This window comes from Scyliorhinus torazame, chromosome 20, assembly GCF_047496885.1.
Source record: "Scyliorhinus torazame isolate Kashiwa2021f chromosome 20, sScyTor2.1, whole genome shotgun sequence".
Lineage (NCBI taxonomy): Eukaryota > Metazoa > Chordata > Chondrichthyes > Carcharhiniformes > Scyliorhinidae > Scyliorhinus > Scyliorhinus torazame.
Window position 1 is genome coordinate 41,920,040 of NC_092726.1, and position 16,964 is coordinate 41,937,003.

General features: G+C 52.3%; 8 non-coding genes and 1 pseudogene across 8 annotated transcripts; all 9 read right to left on the bottom strand.

The window, feature by feature from the left end:
• Positions 1–611: 611 nt before the first annotated feature.
• On the bottom strand, positions 612–802 carry LOC140397479 (U2 spliceosomal RNA). The gene has a single exon (XR_011936915.1). It is a non-coding gene; the product is annotated as a U2 spliceosomal RNA (small nuclear RNA).
• Positions 803–1,579: 777 nt separating this feature from the next.
• LOC140397567 (U2 spliceosomal RNA) lies at positions 1,580–1,770 on the bottom strand. The gene has a single exon (XR_011937001.1). It is a non-coding gene; the product is annotated as a U2 spliceosomal RNA (small nuclear RNA).
• A 777-nt stretch (positions 1,771–2,547) lies between these two features.
• On the bottom strand, positions 2,548–2,738 carry LOC140397718 (U2 spliceosomal RNA). Its single transcript, XR_011937148.1, has one exon. It is a non-coding gene; the product is annotated as a U2 spliceosomal RNA (small nuclear RNA).
• A 777-nt stretch (positions 2,739–3,515) lies between these two features.
• On the bottom strand, positions 3,516–3,706 carry LOC140397734 (U2 spliceosomal RNA). The gene has a single exon (XR_011937163.1). It is a non-coding gene; the product is annotated as a U2 spliceosomal RNA (small nuclear RNA).
• Positions 3,707–4,490: 784 nt separating this feature from the next.
• LOC140397612 (U2 spliceosomal RNA) lies at positions 4,491–4,681 on the bottom strand. The gene has a single exon (XR_011937045.1). It is a non-coding gene; the product is annotated as a U2 spliceosomal RNA (small nuclear RNA).
• Positions 4,682–5,466: 785 nt separating this feature from the next.
• LOC140397174 (U2 spliceosomal RNA) lies at positions 5,467–5,658 on the bottom strand. Its single transcript, XR_011936744.1, has one exon. It is a non-coding gene; the product is annotated as a U2 spliceosomal RNA (small nuclear RNA).
• Positions 5,659–11,415: 5,757 nt separating this feature from the next.
• LOC140397545 (U2 spliceosomal RNA) lies at positions 11,416–11,606 on the bottom strand. Its single transcript, XR_011936980.1, has one exon. It is a non-coding gene; the product is annotated as a U2 spliceosomal RNA (small nuclear RNA).
• A 785-nt stretch (positions 11,607–12,391) lies between these two features.
• LOC140397577 (U2 spliceosomal RNA) lies at positions 12,392–12,582 on the bottom strand. Its single transcript, XR_011937011.1, has one exon. It is a non-coding gene; the product is annotated as a U2 spliceosomal RNA (small nuclear RNA).
• A 785-nt stretch (positions 12,583–13,367) lies between these two features.
• LOC140397285 (U2 spliceosomal RNA) lies at positions 13,368–13,546 on the bottom strand (annotated as a pseudogene).
• Positions 13,547–16,964: the final 3,418 nt, after the last annotated feature.

Consider the following 16,964-nt stretch of genomic DNA (forward strand, 5'->3'; position numbering starts at 1 on the left):
ACGAAGACATCGTCTGGCAAGCCGTCCCCTGTCGTCACCAGATGAAATGGAGACGCTGTGAAGGCCAGTGACACCCAACGGAGGGAGTGGAAGAAATCTCCACCTTTGCCGAACAAAGGACAATCCGTGCAAGCAGCAAGTACTGGCGGTATCCAACAGGGGGCAATGTCTAGTCTCCCTGAGCTCCACCCTAGCGTGTTGGTCGTGGAGTCAGGAGAAAGAAAAGAGACGCCGTGAAGGTATACCTACATCCAAACAGGATGCCGTTCAGTCTGTCGCCACACTTCCCCGTTGTGCAGGATGAAGGGATGTGGTAACTGAAGTGAGGAGTAGGCAAGTCGGCATCCGAGTGTGAAGGTGAGTGGCCTGTAAAAAGCAGCAGGAAATCTGTGTGGCATATCAGCTGAAAACGGAGCCTGGCTGCCGCAAGTCCGCGAGTCCATCGGCTCGCAACATTCGTGCACGAAGCTCCCGCCAGCAGAAAAGCTAGCAATGCTTTGGAGCCTGAAAGGCCTTAAATTGGTCAGGATGAGACAACTGGACAAGAGAGAAAAGGGGAAGCCAGGTTTTGCGGCATTTTCTGCTTTTATACATTTTGCGCCCCAAAGCGGGGAGAGGGCACCATTCCTGGAAGCACTGCAAGACCAGGTTGATGCGTGGAGCGGAAGGAGCAAGCCCCTGAACCATCTCCGAATCCTAAAAATCAATTTAATATTCGGTCCCCAGATTGAGGACATAACAGATATTAAACTGATAAGAACAGATACTACACTTGATCTGAGCCAAAAGGCCGAGAAGCGATAACCCATATTTTCCGGCAATGGCTCTTGTCCTCCTCATCCACCGACATTCAGGTGCACCTTACTGCGCTCGACTGTGCTTTGGAACTTTTAGTCTACGCTCACTGTTGGTCAAGAGACTTCCAGCTTGGCCGAGCACGGTGGAGTCTGTGCATGCAGAACCAGTAAACACAACACGAAGACATCTTCTGGCAAGCCGTCCCCTGTCGTCACCAGATGAAATGGAGACGCTGTGAAGGCCCAGTGACACCCAACGGAGGGAGTCGAAGTCATCTCCACCTTTGCCGAACAAAGGGCAATCCGTGCAAGCAGCAAGTACTGGCGGAATCCAACAGAGGGCAATGTCTAGTCTCCCTGAGCTCCACCCTGGCGTGTTGGTCGTGGAGTCAGGAGAACGAAAAGAGACGCCGTGAAGGTGTACCTACATCCAAACAGGATGCCGTTCAGTCTGTCGCCACACTTCCCCGTTGTGCAGGATGAAGGGATGTGGTAACTGAAGTGAGGAGAAGGCAAGTCGGCATCCGAGGGTGAGGGTGAATGGCCTGTAAAAAGCAGCAGGAAATCTGTGTGGCATATCAGCTGAAAACGGAGCCTGGCTGCCGCAAGTCCGCGAGTCCATCGGCTCGCAACATTCGTGCACGAAGCTCCCGCCAGCAGAAAAGCTAGCAATGCTTTGGAGCCTGAAAGGCCTTAAATTGGTCAGGATGAAACAACTGCACAAGGGAGAAAAACGGAAGCCACGTTTTGCGGCATTTTATGCTTTTAGCGCCCCAAAGCGGGGAGAGGGCACCATTCCTGGAAGCACAGCAAGACCAGGTTGATGCGTGGAGCGGATGGAACAAGCCCCTGAACCATCTCCGAGTCCTAAAAATCAATTTAACATTCGGTCCCCAGATTGAGGACATATCAGATATTAAACTGATAAGAACAGATACTACACTTGATCTGAGCCAAAAGGCCGAGAAGCGATAACCCATATTTTCCGGCAATGGCTCGTGTCCTCCTCATCCACCAACATTCAGGTGCACCTTGCTGCGCTCGACTGTGCTTTGGAACTTTTAGTCTACGCTCACTGTTGGTCAAGAGACATCCAGCTTGGCCGAGCACGGTGGAGTCTGTGCATGCAGAACCAGTAAACACAACACGAAGACATCGTCTGGCAAGCCGTCCCCTGTCGTCACCAGATGGAATGGAGACGCTGTGAAGGCCCAGTGACACCCAACAGAGGGAGTCGAAGTCATCTCCACCTTTGCCGAACAAAGGGCAATCCGTGCAAACAGCAAGTACTGGCGGAATCCAACAGAGGGCAATGTCTAGTCTCCCTGAGCTCCACCCTGGCGTGTTGGTCGTGGAGTCAGGAGAACGAAAAGAGACGCCGTGAAGGTATACCTACATCCAAACAGGATGCCGTTCAGTCTGTCGCAACAGTATCCCGTTGTGCAGGATGAAGGGATGTGGTAACTGAAGTGAGGAGAAGGCAAGTCGGCATCCGAGGGTGAGGGTGAGTGGCCTGTAAAAAGCAGCAGGAAATCTGTGCGGCATATCAGCTGAAAACGGAGCCTGGCTGCCGAAAGTCCTCGAGTCCTTCGACTCGCAACATTCGTGCATGAAGCTCCCGCCAGCAGAAAAGCTAGCAATGCTTTGGAGCCTGAAAGGCCTTAAATTGGTCAGGATGAAACAACTGGACAAGAGAGAAAAACGGAAGCCACGTTTTGCGGCATTTTATGCTTTTAGCGCCCCAAAGCGGGGAGAGGGCAACATTCCTGGAAGCACGGCAAGACCAGGTTGATGCGTGGAGCGGATGGAGCAAGCCCCTGAACCATCTCCGAGTCCTAAAAATCAATTTAACATTCGGTCCCCAGATTGAGGGCATATCAGATATTAAACTGATAAGAACAGATACTACACTTGATCTGAGCCAAAAGGCCGAGAAGCGATAACCCATATTTTCCGGCAATGGCTCGTGTCCTCCTCATCCACCGACATTCAGGTGCACCTTGCTGCGCTGGACTGTGCTTTGGAACTTTTAGTCTACGCTCACTGTTGGTCAAGAGACATCCAGCTTGGCCGAGCACGGTGGAGTCTGTGCATGCAGAACCAGTAAACACAACACGAAGACATCGTCTGGCAAGCCGTCCCCTGTCGTCACCAGATGGAATGGAGACGCTGTGAAGGCCCAGTGACACCCAACAGAGGGAGTCGAAGTCATCTCCACCTTTGCCGAACAAAGGGCAATCCGTGCAAACAGCAAGTACTGGCGGAATCCAACAGAGGGCAATGTCTAGTCTCCCTGAGCTCCACCCTGGCGTGTTGGTCGTGGAGTCAGGAGAACGAAAAGAGACGCCGTGAAGGTATACCTACATCCAAACAGGATGCCGTTCAGTCTGTCGCAACAGTATCCCGTTGTGCAGGATGAAGGGATGTGGTAACTGAAGTGAGGAGAAGGCAAGTCGGCATCCGAGGGTGAGGGTGAGTGGCCTGTAAAAAGCAGCAGGAAATCTGTGCGGCATATCAGCTGAAAACGGAGCCTGGCTGCCGAAAGTCCTCGAGTCCTTCGACTCGCAACATTCGTGCACGAAGCTCCCGCCAGCAGAAAAGCTAGCAATGCTTTGGAGCCTGAAAGGCCTTAAATTGGTCAGGATGAAACAACTGGACAAGAGAGAAAAACGGAAGCCACGTTTTGCGGCATTTTATGCTTTTAGCGCCCCAAAGCGGGGAGAGGGCAACATTCCTGGAAGCACGGCAAGACCAGGTTGATGCGTGGAGCGGATGGAGCAAGCCCCTGAACCATCTCCGAGTCCTAAAAATCAATTTAACATCCGGTCCCCAGATTGAGGGCATATCAGATATTAAACTGATAAGAACAGATACTACACTTGATCTGAGCCAAAAGGCCGAGAAGCGATAACCCATATTTTCCGGCAATGGCTCGTGTCCTCCTCATCCACCGACATTCAGGTGCACCTTGCTGCGCTGGACTGTGCTTTGGAACTTTTAGTCTACGCTCACTGTTGGTCAAGAGACATCCAGCTTGGCCGAGCACGGTGGAGTCTGTGCATGCAGAACCAGTAAACACAACACGAACACATCGTCTGGCAAGCCGTCCCCTGTCGTCACCAGATGAAATGGAGACGCTGTGAAGGCCCAGTGACACCCAACGGAGGGAGTCGAAGTCATCTCCACCTTTGCCGAACAAAGGGCAATCCGTGCAAGCAGCAAGCACTGGCGGAATCCAACAGAGGGCAATGTCTAGTCTCCCTGAGCTCCACCCTGGCGTGTTGGTCGTGGAGTCAGGAGAACGAAAAGAGACGCCGTGAAGGTGTACCTACATCCAAACAGGATGCCGTTCAGTCTGTCGCCACACTTCGCCGTTGTGCAGGATGAAGGGATGTGGTAACTGAAGTGAGGAGAAGGCAAGTCGGCATCCGAGGGTGAGGGTGAGTGGCCTGTAAAAAGCAGCAGGAAATCTGTGTGGCATATCAGCTGAAAACGGAGCCTGGCTGCCGCAAGTCCGCGAGTCCATCGGCTCGCAACATTCGTGCACGAAGCTCCCGCCAGCAAAAAAGCTAGCAATGCTTTGGAGCTTGAAATGCCTTAAATTGGTCAAGATGAGGCAACTGGACAACAGAGAAAAGGGGTAGGCAGGTTTTGCGGCATTTTCTGCTTTTATACATTTCCGCCCCAAAGCGGGGTGAAGGCACCATTCCTGGAAGCACTGCAAGACCAGGTTGATGCGTGGAGCGGAAGGAGCAAGCCCCTGAACCATCTCCGAGTCCTAAAAATCAATTTAATATTCGGTCTCCATATTGAGAACGTATCAGATATTAAACTGATAAGAACAGATACTACACTTGATCTGAGCCAAAAGGCCGAGAAGCGATAGCCCATATTTTCCGGCAATGGCTCTTGTCCTCCTCATCCACCGACATTCAGGTGCACCTTGCTGCGCTCGACTGTGCTTTGGAACTTTTAGTCTACGCTCACTGTTGGTCAAGAAACCTCCAGCTTGGCCGAGCACGGTGGAGTCTGTGCATGCAGAACCAGTAAAACACAACACGAAGACATCGTCTGGCAAGCCGTCCCCTGTCGTCACCAGATGAAATGGAGACGCTGTGAAGGCCAGTGACACCCAACGGAGGGAGTGGAAGAAATCTCCACCTTTGCCGAAAAAAGGACAATCCGTGCAAGCAGCAAGTACTGGCGGTATCCAACAGGGGGCAATGTCTAGTCTCCCTGAGCTCCACCCTAGCGTGTTGGTCGTGGAGTCAGGAGAACGAAAAGAGACGCCGTGAAGGTATACCTACATCCAAAGAGAATGCCGTTCAGTCTGTCGCCACACTTCCCCGTTGTGCAGGATGAAGGGATGTGGTAACTGAAGTGAGGAGAAGGCAAGTCGGCATCCGAGTGTGAAGGTGAGTGGCCTGTAAAGAGCAGCAGGAAATCTGTGTGGCATATCAGCTGAAAACGGAGCCTGGCTGCCGCAAGTCCGCGAGTCCATCGGCTCACAACATTCGTGCACGGAGCTCCCGACAGCAGAAAAGCTAGCAATGCTTTGGAGCCTGAAAAGCCTTAAATTGGTCAGGATGAGACAACTGGACAAGAGAGAAAAGGGTAAGCCAGGTTTTGCGGCATTTTCTGCTTTTATACATTTGGCGCCCCAAAGCGGGGAGAGGGCACCATTCCTGGAAGCACTGCAAGACCAGGTTGATGCGTGGAGCGGAAGGAGCAAGCCCCTGAACCATCTCCGAGTCCTAAAAATCAATTTAATATTCGGTCCCCAGATTGAGGACATATCAGATATTAAACTGATAAGAACAGATTTTTTTTTTTTTTTTTTTTTTTTTTTTCAAAAAAATATACTTTCTTCATAAAAATTTATCATGAGCATTACAGAAACCTTTCAAATTGTCTTGACTGTACATTTCCGGCAGGGTTACATGTTGCCTTGACTTTCTTTCATTCAATTTTGATATTGTCATACACATATCACTCTTTACATTACAATTCCTTCTTAAATATTTACATTGTCATGTTTGTTTTATACATTGGAGTGTTGGTTGCCCAGACCGAGGGGCTTTACACTGTTACGCGCCCCTCGGTGTACATTTGCTGGAAAGACTTTACACAGTGGTCTTTCCCCATTGCGCCTTGGCGGCAGCTGCCCCAAGCTTGAGTGCTTCCCTCAGCACGTAGTCCTGGACCTTGGAATGTGCCAGTCTGCAACACTCGGTCGAGGACAATTCTTTGCACTGGAAGATCAGCAAGTTTCGGGCAGACCAAAGAGCGTCTTTTACCGAGTTGATGACCTTCCAGCAGCAGTTGATATTTGTCTCGGTGTGTGTCCCTGGAAACAGTCCGTAGAGCACAGAGTCCTGTGTCACAGATCTGTTTGGGATAAACCTTGACAAATACCACTGCATCTCTCTCCAGACCTTCTTTGCAAAGGCACATTCCACAAGGAGGTGTGTGACCGTCTCATTTCCCCCACAGCCACTCCGAGGGCAGCGTGCATTGGTGCAGAGCCTTCGGGTGTGCATGAAGAATCTGACAGGGAGGGCCCTTCTCACCACCAGCCAAGCTAGGTCTTGGTGCTTGTTTGAAAGTTCTGGTGATGAGGCGTTCTGCCAGATGACTCTGGCAGTCTGCTCAGGGAACCATCCAACGTCCTCCACGGTCTCCTTTTCCCTGAGGGCCTCGAGGACATTACGTGCTGACCACTGCTTCATTGCCTTGTGGTCAAAGGTGTTTTCCTTCAAAAACTTTTCCACAAAGGACAGGTGGTACGGTACGGTCCAACTACTTGGAGCGTTCCGCGGCAATGAGGCCAGGCCCATCCTTCGCAACACCGGGGACAGGTAGAACCTCAGTATGTAGTGACACTTGGTGTTTGCATACTGGGGGTCCACGCACAGCTTGATGCAGCTGGACACAAAGGTGGCCAACAGGATGAGGGAGGCGTTGGGTACGTTCCGCGCTCCCTTCTCCAGAGGTTTGTACATGGTGTCCCTTCGGACACGGTCCATCTTGGATTGCCAGATAAATTTGAAGATGGCCCGGGTGACTGCTGTGGCGTAGGGTCGGGTTATGGGCCAGACCTGCGCCACGTACAGTAGCACCGAGAGTACCTCACACCTGATGACCAGGGTTTTGCCCGCAATGGAGAGGGAGCGTTGCTCCCACCAGCCCAGTTTCTGTCTTACCTTTCCTATGCGCTCCTCCCAGTTTTTGGTGCACGCCCCAGCAGCTCCGAACCATATCCCCAGCACCTTCAGGTAATCTGACCTGACAGTGAAGGGGACAAAGGACCGGTCGGCCCAGTTCCCAAAGAACATGGCCTCGCTCTTGCCCCGGTTTACCTTGGCTCCAGAGGCCAGTTCAAACTGGTCGCAGGTGGTCAAGAGCCTGCGTACAGACGCAGGATCCGAGCAGAAGACGGCAACGTCGTCCATGTACAGGGAGGCCTTGACTTGCATGCCTCCACTGCCTGGGATCGTCACTCCTCTTATGCCCGGATCCCTCCTGATGGACTCGGCAAAAGGTTCTATGCAGCACACAAAAAGGGCAGAGGAGAGAGGGCAGCCCTGCCTGACTCCAGATCTGATCTGGAACTTTTCTGATTCCCACCCATTGATTGAGACTGCGCTATAGATGTTTGATCCAATTGCGAATTCCCTCCCCAAACACCATTTTGGAGAGCACATCCATCATGTAGGTGTGCGATATTCTGTCAAAAGCCTTCTCCTGGTCAAGGCTGATGAGGCAAGTGTCCACCCCCCTGTCCTGCACGTAGGCGATCGTATCCCTGAGTAGCGCGAGGCTATCAGAGATCTTCCTGCCGGGTACAGCACAGGTCTGGTCAGGGTGGATCACCGACTCCAGAGCAGACCTGACCCGATTGGCGATGACCTTTGCTAGAATTTTGTAGTCCACATTCAACAGTGAAATGGGTCGCCAATTTCGAATTTCTTCCCTTTCCCCCTTCTGCTTGTAGATTAGGGTGATGATGCCTTTCCTCATGGACTCTGACATGCTGCCTTCCAGAAGCATACTCTCGTACACTTCCAGCAGGTCTGGGCCCATCCAGTCCCACAGAGCCGAATACAACTCAACCGGTAAGCCGTCGCTTCCGGGAGTTCTACTCGTCTCGAAGGACTTGGCGGCCTTTGTCAGCTCGTCCAGAGTTAGTGGTTTGTCCAGGTTTTCCAGCTCGCTGTCGCCTATGACCTCCGTGATAGTCGACAGGAAGGTCTGGGAAACAGTGCTATCTGTTGGCTTCAGGTCATACAGTCCGGCATAAAAGGATTGGCTGATCCTCAGGATGTCAGACTGCGATGACTTTTCAGAGCCATCTTCTTCCTTCAGGCTGCTGATCACAGAGGTGTCTCTGTGCACCTTTTGGAAGAAGAAGCGTGAGCACTTTTCGTCCTGCTCCACGGAGCGGACTCCGGAACGGAAGATAACCTTGGAGGCCTCCGAGGTGTAGAGCGAGGCTTGCTGGCTCTTCACCTCTTGGAGATCCTCCTTGACATCCACCCCCATCGACTGCAGCTGGAGCAAATTTTGCATACTTTTCTGGAGCCTGGACATGACCCCTCGTCTCTCTCTCACCTTTTGAACGCCCTTGAGGATGAAAAACCTCTTGATATTCCCCTTGATTGCTTCCCACCAGAGATGTGGGGCCTCAAAGAGGGGTTTCACGGTTCTCCAACCTTTGTAATCCCTCCTGAGTTCCTCGATGTTCTCAGGGGTCAGCAGTTTTACATTTATCTTCCACGTCCCCCTGCCTACCCCCTGGTCTTCCTGCAGGTGGCAGTCGGCCAGTAGGAGGCAGTGGTCAGAGAAGAACACCGGCGTTACGTCGGTGGACCTGACCGTGAAAGCTCGGGACACAAAAAAGAAGTCTATCCTGGAGCGGACGGACCCGTCTGGCCGTGACCATGTGTATCTACGCTGCGCGCCGTCTGCAGGGTTGCTGCAGACGTCGAGCAGCTTGGCGTCTTTTACCGTTTCCATCAGGAGTCTGGACGTAGCGTCTAGTTTGCTATCGGCTTTGCTGGATCGTCCAGCCGCATCGATGATGCAGTTGAAGTCACCACCCAGGATGACCGGCTTGGAGGTGGCCAACAGCAGTGGGAGTTGCTGAAGGACTGCCAGCCGCTCACTTTTTACGGCCGGGGCGTACACATTAATAAGTCTGAGAGGGGTGTTTTTGTATTTCACGTCTGCTACGAGGAGGCGCCCGCCCACCACCTCCTTAACGTCGGAGATGGTGAAGTTGCCTCCCCGCAGCAGAATACCCAGGCCGGAGGAACGGCAGTCGTTTCCTCCTGACCAGATGGATGGCCCGTGGGACCACCAGCTCGACCAGCGCCTGTAGTTGCTGAGGTGCGGAATTCCGCACTCCTGCAGGAACAGTAGGTCAGCTTTTACATTTGCCAAATAGTTGAGTGTGGCTACACACCGCGAAGTATCTTTGATGCTTCGCACATTTATGGATGCAATTTTTAAACCCATTATAAAAAAGGTAGATTTACCAGTCTCAAGAGTCTAGAGTCTATACAGTTGGCTGTTCCAGCTGTTCGATGTTCCCCAGCATGCCGGTGGTGCTCGCAAACTTTAGCACAGTTGCAGGGCTGAGAAAGCTGTTCTGGTCCGTACTGGCCCCGTGATTTTGATGCAGATGCATTGGGGGGGGTGATGTAGCCCTGGCGTTCGTCATGGCAGTCAGTAGGTGTTGGGGTTGCAGGCCGGTCTTCACCTGGGTTGTTGCTGCTCGTTACTATCGGGGGTTGGTCTGTGACCTTGTTTCCTTCCCGGTCGGTGGTCTGGGGGGGTCTGTGCCTTCCGTTCTACGTTGGTGCTTTGCCTCTTTATTTGAGGCCGATTCTTGTCCTGTTTTCCCTCATCGGATGAGGTGTCGGCGCTAAGTGCGCCGGCTGAGAGGTGTCGCTTTTTGCCACTACAACCTCGGGGGGTTCTTCAGTTTGTTTTTTTGTTTCCGCTTTCGTTTGTCCCTGTTCACTGTTTCCCAGGGCTCTTTATTCTTTGTCCCATCCTCTTCCTCTTCCATTGAGTGTTCCTCATCAGTTGGGGCTGGGGTTGGGTTGTCAGGAGGTGCTGGGGCCTCTTCTTTTTGTTGGGGGCCCTTTTGTTGCTTTTTCTCATTCTGAGCCGTGGTGTCTTTTTCGGTGGAGGGTGTATGCACCTCCTCTCTGGTCGCCTTTTTAACTCCGCTGCTGATGATTTCAGCGTATGTCGCCCCGCGTTTCGGGCAGGCCCTGTAAAGATGGCCGGCCTCCCCACACAGGTTGCAGCACTTGTCTTCTTTGCAGTCCTTAGTCATGTGTCCCTCCTGCCTGCAGTTCTTGCAGAAGGTCACACTGCAGTTTGCGGCAACGTGCCCCGTTTTGCCACAGGTGTGGCATACTCGTGGCTGTCCCACGTAGTAGAGGTAGCCACGATTTACTCCAATAGCGAAATTGGAGGGGGGATGCAGGATGGCTCCGTTGCTGTCCGTTCTTAGGGTCACCTTGACCTGGTGCTCACTTGTCCAGATGCCGAAGGTGTCTTTCACTTGCACGCTGTCACTTTTCAGCTCAGCGTACCTGGCGAGGAACGTGAGCACATCAGATACAGGGACGTGGGGGTTGTACGTGTGCAGTGTAACAACCCGATTTCGCTGTGCCGGTAGCGTAAACAGAGGTTCCGCAGTCAGGATCGACAAGGGACTCTGGTTACCTTTTTCCTTGAAGACGTTCAAGAATTTGATGCACGCTGCGACGCTCTTGAAGGTGACATCAAAGAAACCATTCTTGGGGAAGTTTTGCAAGCAGAAGATCTCTGTTGCTTTAAACCCACAGCACTCGAGCAGCACCTTCTTCACGAAGTGTTTCCGGTCCAAAGGTGACTCTCCATCCGTTTTCTTCACTGTGACTCGGACAGTGTTTCGCACGCCCCAGCCTGGTGGTCGGGATGCAGCTGCATCCATAGCTCGTACGTTGGGTGTGAAACTGTATCGGCGTTAGGCCTAAACCCGAGGTTTAGGCCAGCATGTAGATCCACCAATAGCAGCCAAGCTCCAAACGTTTCTTCTTTGGCGAGTTCAATCCCTCCGAGTTCTCCAATCCACGATCGTCATCGAAATCCTCAGCTTCCCTCGATCAAATGAGACTACACTTGATCTTAGCCAAAAGGCCGAGAAGCGATAGCCCATATTTTCCGGCAATGGCTCTTGTCCTCCTCGTCCACCGACATTCAAAGAGAATGCCGTTCAGTCTGTCGCCACACTTCCCCGTTGTGCAGGATGAAGGGATGTGGTAACTGAAGTGAGGAGTAGGCAAGTCGGCATCCGAGTGTGAAGGTGAGTGGCCTGTAAAAAGCAGCCGGAAATCTGTGTGGCATATGAGCTGAAAACGGAGCCTGGCTGCCGCAAGTCCACGAGTCCATCGGCTCGCAACATTCGTGCACGAAGCTCCCGCCAGCAGAAAAGCTAGCAATGCTTTGGAGCCTGAAAGGCCTTAAATTGGTCAGGATGAGACAACTGGACAAGAGAGAAAAGGGGAAGCCAGGTTTTTGCGGCATTTTCTGCTTTTATACATTTTGCGCCCGAAAGCTGGGAGAGGGCACCATTCCTGGAAGCACTGCAAGACCAGGTTGATGCGTGGAGCGGAAGGAGCAAGCCCCTGAACCATCTCCGAGTCCTAAAAATCAATTTAATATTTGGTCCCCAGATTGAGGACATATCAGATATTAAACTGATAAGAACAGATACTACACTTGATCTGAGCCAAAAGGCCGAGAAGCGATAGCTCATATTTTCCGGCAATGGCTCTTGTCCTCCTCGTCCACCAACATTCAGGTGCACCTTGCTGCGCTCGACTGTGCTTTGGAACTTTTAGTCTACGCTCACTGTTGGTCAAGATACATCCAGCTTCGCCGAGCACGGTGGAGTCTGTGCATGCAGAACCAGTAAACACAACACGAAGACATCGTCTGGCAAGCCGTCCCCTGTCGTCACCAGATGAAATGGAGACGCTGTGAAGGCCCAGTGACACCCAACGGAGGGAGTCGAAGTAATCTCCACCTTTGCCGAACAAAGGGCAATCCGTGCAAGCAGCAAGTACTGGCGGAATCCAACAGAGGGCAATGTCTAGTCTCCCTGAGCTCCACCCTGGCGTGTTGGTCGTGGAGTCAGGAGAACGAAAAGAGACGCCGTGAAGGTGTACCTACATCCAAACAGGATGTCGTTCAGTCTGTCGCCACACTTCCCCGTTGTGCAGGATGAAGGGATGTGGTAACTGAAGTGAGGAGAAGGCAAGTCGGCATCCGAGTGTGAAGGTGAGTGGCCTGTAAAAAGCAGCAGGAAATCTGTGTGGCATATCAGCTGAAAACGGAGCCTGGCTGCCGCAAGTCCGCGAGTCCATCGGCTCGCAACATTCGTGCACGAAGCTCCCGCCAGCAGAAAAGCTAGCAATGCTTTGGAGCCTGAAAGGCCTTAAATTGGTCAGGATGAGACAACTGGACAAGAGAGAAAAGGGGAAGCCAGGTTTTGCGGCATTTTCTGCTTTTATACATTTTGCGCCCCAAAGCGGGGAGAGGGCACCATTCCTGGAAGCACTGCAAGACCAGGTTGATGCGTGGAGCGAAAGGAGCAAGCCCCTGAACCATCTCCGAGTCCTAAAAATCAATTTAATATTCGGTCCCCAGATGGAGGACATATCAGATATTAAACTGATAAGAACAGATATTACACTTGATCTGAGCCAAAAGGCCGAGAAGCGATGGCCCATATTTTCCGGCAATGGCTCTTGTCCTCCTCGTCCACCGACATTCAGGTGCACCTTGCTGCGCTCGACTGTGCTTTGGAACTTTTAGTCTACGCTCACTCTTGGACAAGAGACATCCAGCTTGGCCGAGCACGGTGGAGTCTGAGCATGCAGAACCAGTAAAACACAACAGGAAGACATCGTCTGGCAAGCCGTCCCCTGTCGTCACCAGATGAAATGGAGACGCTGTGAAGGCCCAGTGACACCCAACAGAGGGAGTCGAAGTCATCTCCACCTTTGCCGAACAAAGGGCAATCCGTGCAAACAGCAAGTACTGGCGGAATCCAACAGAGGGCAATGTCTAGTCTCCCTGAGCTCCACCCTGGCGTGTTGGTCGTGGAGTCAGGAGAACGAAAAGAGACGCCGTGAAGGTATACCTACATCCAAACAGGATACCGTTCAGTCTGTCGCAACAGTATCCCGTTGTGCAGGATGAAGGGATGTGGTAACTGAAGTGAGGAGAAGGCAAGTCGGCATCCGAGGGTGAGGGTGAGTGGCCTGTAAAAAGCAGCAGGAAATCTGTGCGGCATATCAGCTGAAAACGGAGCCTGGCTGCCGAAAGTCCTCGAGTCCATCGACTCGCAACATTAGTGCACGAAGCTCCCGCCAGCAGAAAAGCTAGCAATGCTTTGGAGCTTGAAATGCCTTAAATTGGTCAAGATGAAGCAACTGGACAACAGAGAAAAGGGGTAGGCAGGTTTTGCGGCATTTTCTGCTTTTATACATTTCCGCCCCAAAGCGGGGTGAAGGCACCATTCCTGGAAGCACTGCAAGCCCAGGTTGATGCGTGGAGCGGAAGGAGCAAGCCCCTGAACCATCTCCGAGTCCTAAAAATCAATTTAATATTCGGTCTCCATATTGAGGACATATCAGATATTAAACTGATAAGAACAGATTTTTTTTTTTTTTTTCAAAAAATATACTTTATTCATAAAAATTTATCATGAGCATTACAGAAACATTTCAAATTGTCTTGACTGTACATTTCCGGCAGGGTTACATGCTGCCTTGACTTTCTTTCATTCACTTTTGATATTGTCGTACACATATCACTCTTTACATTACAATTCCTTCTGAAATATTTACAGTGGCATGTTGATTTTATACATTGGAGTGTTGGTTGCCCAGACCGAGGGGGCTTTACACTGTTACCCGCCCCTCGGTATACATTTGCTGGAAAGACTTTACACAGTGGTGTTTCCCCATTGCGCCTTGGCGGCAGCTGCCCCAAGCTTGAGTGCGTCCCTCAGCACGTAGTCCTGGACCTTGGAATGTGCCAGTCTGCAACACTCGGTCGAGGACAATTCTTTGCACTGGAAGATCAGCAAGTTTCGGGCAGACCAAAGAGCGTCTTTTACCGAGTTGATGACCTTCCAGCAGCAGTTGATATTTGTCTCGGTGTGTGTCCCTGGAAACAGTCCGTAGAGCACAGAGTCCTGTGTCACAGATCTGTTTGGGATAAACCTTGACAAATACCACTGCATCTCTCTCCAGACCTTCTTTGCAAAGGCACATTCCACAAGGAGGTGTGTGACCGTCTCATTTCCCCCACAGCCACTCCGAGAGCAGCGTGCATTGGCACAGAGCCTTCGGGTGTGCATGAAGAATCTGACAGGGAGGGCCCTTCTCACCACCAGCCAAGCTAGGTCTTGGTGCTTGTTTGAAAGTTCTGGTGATGAGGCGTTCTGCCAGATGACTCTGGCAGTCTGCTCAGGGAACCATCCAACGTCCTCCACGGTCTCTTTTTCCCTGAGGGCCTCGAGGACATTACGTGCTGACCACTGCTTCATTGCCTTGTGGTCAAAGGTGTTTTCCTTCAAAAACTTTTCCACAAAGGACAGGTGGTACGGTACGGTCCAACTACTTGGAGCGTTCCGCGGCAATGAGGCCAGGCCCATCCTTCGCAACACCGGGGACAGGTAGAACCTCAGTATGTAGTGACACTTGGTGTTTGCGTACTGGGGGTCCACGCTCAGCTTGATGCAGCTGGACACAAAGGTGGCCAACAGGATGAGGGAGGCGTTGGGTACGTTCCGCCCTCCCTTCTCCAGAGGTTTGTACATGGTGTCCCTTCGGACACGGTCCATCTTGGATCGCCAGATAAATTTGAAGATGGCCTGGGTGACTGCTGTGGCGTAGGGTCGGGTTATGGGCCAGACCTGCGCCACGTACAGTAGCACCGAGAGTACCTCACACCTGATGACCAGGGTTTTGCCCGCAATGGAGAGGGAGCGTTGCTCCCACCAGCCCAGTTTCTGTCTTACCTTTCCTATGCGCTCCTCCCAGTTTTTGGTGCACGCCCCAGCAGCTCCGAACCATATCCCCAGCACCTTCAGGTAATCTGACCTGACAGTGAAGGGGACAAAGGACCGGTCGGCCCAGTTCCCAAAGAACATGGCCTCGCTCTTGCCCCGGTTTACCTTGGCTCCAGAGGCCAGTTCAAACTGGTCGCAGGTGGTCAAGAGCCTGCGTACAGACGCAGGATCCGAGCAGAAGACGGCAACATCGTCCATGTACAGGGAGGCCTTGACTTGCATGCCTCCACTGCCTGGGATCGTCACTCCTCTTATACCCGGATCCCTCCTGATGGACTCGGCCAAAGGTTCTATGCAGCACACAAAAAGGGCAGAGGAGAGAGGGCAGCCCTGCCTGACTCCAGATCTGATCTGGAACTTTTCTGATTCCCACCCATTGATTGAGACTGCGCTATAGATGTTTGTGTAGAGCAGTTTGATTCAATTGCGAATTCCCTCCCCAAACCCCATTTTGGAGAGCACATCCATCATGTAGGTGTGCGATATTCTGTCAAAAGCCTTCTCCTGGTCAAGGCTGATGAGGCAAATGTCCACTCCCCTGTCCTGCACGTAGGCGATCGTATCCCTGAGTAGCGCGAGGCTATCAGAGATCTTCCTGCCGGGTACAGCACAGGTCTGGTCAGGGTGGATCACCGACTCCAGAGCAGACCTGACCCGATTGGCGATGACCTTGGCTAGAATTTTGTAGTCCACATTCAACAGTGAAATGGGTCGCCAATTTCGAATTTCTTCCCTTTCCCCCTTCTGCTTGTAGATGAGGGTGATGATGCCTTTCCTCATGGACTCTGACATGCTGCCTTCCAGAAGCATACTCTCGTACACTTCCAGCAGGTCTGGGCCCATCCAGTCCCACAGAGCCGAATACAACTCAACCGGTAAGCCGTCGCTTCCGGGAGTTTTACTCGTCTCGAAGGACTTGGCGGCCTTTGTCAGCTCGTCCAGAGTTAGTGGTTTGTCCAGGTTTTCCAGCTCGCTGTCGCCTCTGACCTCCGTGATAGTCGACAGGAAGGTCTGGGAAACAGTGCTATCTGTTGGCTTCAGGTCATACAGTCCGGCATAAAAGGATTGGCTGATCCTCAGGATGTCAGATTGCGATGACTTTTCAGAGCCATCTTCTTCCTTCAGGCTGCTGATCACAGAGGTCTCTCTGTGCACCTTTTGGAAGAAGAAGCGTGAGCACTTTTCGTCCTGCTCCACAGAGCGGACTCTGGAACGGAAGATAACCTTGGAGGCCTCCGAGGTGTAGAGCGAGGCTTGCTGGCTCTTCACCTCTTGGAGATCCTCCTTGACATCCACCCCCATCGACTGCAGCTGGAGCAAATTTTGCATACTTTTCTGGAGCCTGGACATGACCCCTCGTCTTTCTCTCACCTTTTGAACGCCCTTGAGGATGAAAAACTTCTTGATATTAACCGTGATTGCTTCCCACCAGAGATGTGGGGCCTCAAAGAGGGGTTTCACGGTTCTCCAACCTTTGTAATCCCTCCTGAGTTCCTCGATGTTCTCAGGGGTCAGCAGTTTTACATTTAGCTTCCACGTCCCCCTGCCTACCCCCTGGTCTTCCTGCAGGTGGCAGTCGGCCAGTAGGAGGCAGTGGTCAGGGAAGAACACCGGCGTTACGTTGGTGGACCTGACCGTGAAAGCTCGGGACACAAAAAAGACGTTTATCCTGGAGCGGACGGACCCTCTGGCCGTGACCATGTGTATCTACGCTGCGCGCCGTCTGCAGGGTTGCTGCAGACGTCGAGCAGCTTGGCGTCTTTTACCGTTTCCATCAGGAGTCTGGAAGTGGCGTCTAGTTTGCTGTCGGCTTTGCTGGATCGTCCAGCCGCATCGATGATGCAGTTGAAGTCACCACCCAGGATGACCGGCTTGGAGGTGGCCAACAGCAGTGGGAGTTGCTGAAGAACTGCCAGCCGCTCACTTTTTACGGCCGGGGCGTACACATTAATAAATCTGAGAGGGGTGTTTTTGTATTTCACGTCTGCTACGAGGAGGCGCCCGCCCACCACCTCCTTAACGTC